Source organism: Bactrocera tryoni, chromosome 2 (assembly GCF_016617805.1).
Source record: "Bactrocera tryoni isolate S06 chromosome 2, CSIRO_BtryS06_freeze2, whole genome shotgun sequence".
NCBI lineage: Eukaryota > Metazoa > Arthropoda > Insecta > Diptera > Tephritidae > Bactrocera > Bactrocera tryoni.
In genome coordinates this window covers 36,742,331-36,746,978 of record NC_052500.1, presented here as the reverse complement: position 1 = coordinate 36,746,978, position 4,648 = coordinate 36,742,331, and the positions used below count along the sequence as shown (strand labels likewise).

The window sequence follows — 4,648 nt, the reverse complement described above, 5'->3', positions numbered from 1 at the left end:
GTGTACTAAATTTGAATAAGAAACACAATAACTAATAATCACTCAAAAATTGTAAAAATAGCACAAAACATAAACATACGTCGCGGAGACGTATGGCTTGGCAATTTTTCAGAAGGTAGAGACTTACCACCAAAAGTCAACTACCACTGGAATAGTGACTGGTAGTTGGCACCACATAATTGAAAATTCATTGGTTTTTTCATTTAGATCAATAGTAGGACCTTTGTACATCATTGTAATACAATTAAAAAATTTTGTAGACCCTTCATTATTTTTTAATTAATTAAACAAAATAATGATGGGAAGTTAGCACCCCACCCCACTAATTTTTATTTGTAGACCGAAATAATATTAACCAATGGAAAGCAAATCGTTTGTAGATAATAAATACCTTGGTTTCATTCGTTTACACGTAATTATTCATTAGATTTTAATTAATTTAAAAAAAGGTCTATGGTATTTCACTATTTCCATCGTACAATGTATAAGTGATGCTCCCATACCGTAAAAGTTCAATATCGAAAAAGATATGTACATAAGTAAGTTCGCTTAAAACTGACCGACACTTGTCGATTATATCGATAAAGTAGGTATTGATTCACATCATTCACCAAAATTCATTATTAAATATTGAAACAAACAAGTAAGGAAGGGCTAAGTTCGGGTGTCACCGAACATTTTATACTCTCGCATGGTAAAGTGATAATCGAGATTTCATAATACGTCATTTACATATTTTTCAAATACCGTATTTTTGTAAAGTTTTATTTCGCTATCATCATTGGTTCCTAATGTTTATACTCGTATTATACAAAGAAGGCATCAGATGGAATTCAAAATAGCTTTATATTGGAAGAAGGCGTGGTTGTGAACCGATTTCACCCATATTTCGTACATGTCATCAGGGTGTTAAGAAAATATTATATATTCATTGAAATCGGTCTAGTAGCTCCTGAGATATGGTTTTTGGTCCATAAGTGGGCGGCGCCACGCCCATTTTCAATTTTTAAAAAAAGCCTGGGTGCAGCTTCCTTCTGCCACTTCTTCCGTAAAATTTAGTCTTTCTGACGTTTTTTGTTAGTCGGTTAACGCACTTTTAGTGATTTTGAACATAACCTTTGTATGGGAGGTGGGCGTGGCTATTATCCGATTTCTTCCATTTTTGAACTGTATATGGAAATACCTGAAGAAAACGACTCTGTAGAGTTTGGTTGACATAGCTATAATAGTTTCCGAGATATGTACAAAAAACTTAGTAGGGGGCGGGGCCACGCCCACTTTTCCAAAAAAACTACTTCCAAATATGTCCCTCCCTAATGCAATCCTTTGTGCCAAATTTCACTTTAATATCTTTATTTATGGCTTAGTTATGACACTTTATAGGTTTTCGGTTTCCGCCATTTTGTGGGCGTGGCAGTGGGCCGATTTTGCCCATCTTCGAACTTAACCTTCTTATGGAGCCAAGGAATACGTGTACCAAGTTTCATCATGATATCTCAATTTTTACTCAAGTTACAGCTTGCACGGACGGACGGACAGACGGACGGACAGACAGACATCCGGATTTCGACTCTACTCGTCGCCCTGATCACTTTGGTATATATAACCCTATATCTGACTCTTTTAGTTTTAGGACTTACAAACAACCGTTATGTGAACAAAACTATAATACTCTCCTTAGCAACTTTGTTGCGAGAGTATAAAAAAGGTTATATGGTAATGAGTTATTATTGAGGTTTGTCAGGCTGGTTTTCGCTTTCGAGTTTTGATTAAAGATAATTAAAATCAATAACTATATAATAAGTGATTTGTTAACGGTAGGAATTTTAAATTGAGCATATTTACAAAGTTTGGCGACTTTTTAATTTTTATTACCAATTTTTCGACTAAATTTTCTTTTAGGCTACATCAACAATGGCACCTCATGCTAAAGTAGCTGTTGAGGATGTCGTAGCAGTTATTAAAAAGCATATCGACCATTTTACAGAGAGAAGTAATTTTCCAATTTCTTCGCATATAATATGGAAAACCATGTGCAAGGAGTTGAAAAATAAATGGACACCATATAATGTACATACATATATGTGAATGTCATTAACAATAGGAGAAAGATACTTGCTATTGCCTGTGATGAATTGGGAATTCCTTTTCGTGAAGAGGTGAAAAATGTTTCACTTCACAAATCAACGTTCGAAGACTCAGTGACTGATCCCTTTAATGAGTCGTTTGAACTGCATGAGGAAAGTGCGGATTTAGACGAATTCAAAGTGCTCGTCACTGCAGCTGAATGGATGAGCATACAAGGAGATGAAAAAACTTATAATGATGGACGTACTTATACTACTCTCCGTTCAGGTATCAGAGATCGTTAAAAATATTACTCTTTAAACTATTAATGGCTTTTTCAAAATTCAATTATTTTTATGACAATATTAATGCCGAATAATGTTTTGATTTTTTCATTTTCCAATCTAATGCAAATTTAAACTTACTTATGATCTATTAAATTATAAATGAAAAATGTGTTATTCCAATTTTTTCATTATTTTCAATGGAAAATAAGATTCTTAAAAGTAAAATCATTTCGATAATGAGAAATAGGGCAGCCACATTTAAATTGAACTTTGAGTGGAAACTCATCATTGGGGATTTTTCCTTAATATTAAAATCAATAAGTTTAATATGAAATTTGCAAAAGCGAGTCCAATGCGCTACGTACCAGCAAACTTTAATTAAGATTCAGGAGACGATTTTAATGAATGCCAATTCTTGCCTTTTTCATTAATTAATAAGGCGATAATGAACATTTTCCTTTTTAATTCGCTACTATCAGAATAATAATAAAAAAATCTCCATCATTCATTGAAACAATTACATAATTGTGGAAAGTGATTTGTATCGCATTATTAATTGAATGAAAAATAAAAAATAAAAATTTGCATCGATTATTGGCACAAATATGAAGAATGTTTGTATTATCTTCCATTAACCATTCATTTGAAAATAAAAAAAAATTGATTGTTAGACATTGTGATGATATATAATTAATTATTGGAATTATTTATTTCCTAAACTACCTTAGGTACATGGACAGATGAACTTTTCGAGATCATTCAACGTCAAACTAATCTCCCATGCTGCTTCAATTTCGACAAGCACAAAATTTCACGATCGGGCAAAGCTACTCATTATCTGATCGTCACTGGTCACTGTGCTAGCAACCAATGCAAAAATCCTTTATATTGTTATCTGGATGAAGAACCCGAAGAAGGAGACTTTTTTATGATTATTAGGGTTATTGTAGGTAAAATTATTATTTGTAGGTAAAAAATAATCCTTGAATTTTCATTGTAGACCTAATTGTTCTTTAAATACTAATAAATTAATGATATCAATGACAATGTGTCCATCTGCGCATGCGTGGACTCCCATGGATCGATGTGGCCGTACTTTTCTTCATTTTCGACATTCGTTAAGAAGATTCAAATGAATTAGAATTCATCATTCGATTAATTGATGAAGGTAACTAGCTACCCTCTCATGTAATTAGGAAAGAATAGATTTAGGGACAAGCAAATGTGTATCGGAATGTAACATTATTTATAAAAATGTATAAATAAACCGTCTTGAACTTTCACGCAGATATTCGGGGTTTAATGTTGACTATTTCAACAACCTGAATATTTGATGTCTTATTTCACTCAGTTATAAAAAAGTTAGCTATGTAATGTAAAAGAGATTCTAAAAATGAGATATTTGAACGTCTTAAAAATTGATATTTCATTCTGATTTGACATTCGCTTGATTTTGCATTTATTTCTCTTTAATTACGTGCGATCGTTAATTACCCTTTAATAAGTGACTTTTCATTGAACGGAGAGTAGTATAAATACGTCCATCATTATAAGTTTTTTCTTCTCCTTGTATGCTCATCCATTCAGCTGCAGTGACGAGCACTTTGAATTCGTCTAAATCCGCACTTTCCTCATGCAGTTCAAACGACTCATTAAAGGGATCAGTCACTGAGTCTTCGAACGTTGATTTCTGAAGTGAAACATTTTTCAATACCTGCTTTATCGATGTAATCGACAAGTGAGCGAACGTACATATCTTTTTCGATATTGAACTTTTACGGTATGGGAGCATCACTTATACATTGTACGATGGAAATAGTGAAATACCATAGACCTTTTTTTAAATTAATTAAAATGTTATGAATAATTACGTGTAAAAGAATGAAACCAAGGTATTTATTATATACAAACGATTTGCTTTCCATTGGTTAATATTATTTCGGTCTACAAATAAAAATTAGTGGGGAGGGATGCTAACTTCCCATCATTATTTTGTTTAATTAATTAAAAAATAATGAAGAGTCTACAAAATTCTTTAATTGCATTACAATGATGTACAAAGGTGCTACTATTGATCTACATAAATAAAAAAACCAATGAATTTTCAATTATGTGGAGCCAACTACCAGTCACTCACTGGAATGCTGTATGTAACGACTGAGATAAATTCAAATATACATATGTACATGCGTTGTGAAAAAAATTGTAGGAGGGAGAGCAAAATCTAAAGAGGTCGTGCGCCTCTCAGACGTACGTTATGAAAGCAGGGTTAAGATCACCACTGTCTTGATTTT

The 4,648-nt window shown here is 32.6% G+C and overlaps 1 long non-coding RNA gene across 1 annotated transcript; it reads left to right on the top strand.

Annotated features, from left to right (window-relative positions):
- The first annotated feature begins 1,750 nt into the window (after positions 1-1,750).
- Positions 1,751-3,171, top strand: LOC120769776. The gene is made up of 3 exons (XR_005704884.1): positions 1,751-1,817; positions 1,903-1,993; positions 3,083-3,171. It is a non-coding gene; the product is annotated as an uncharacterized LOC120769776 (long non-coding RNA).
- Positions 3,172-4,648: the final 1,477 nt, after the last annotated feature.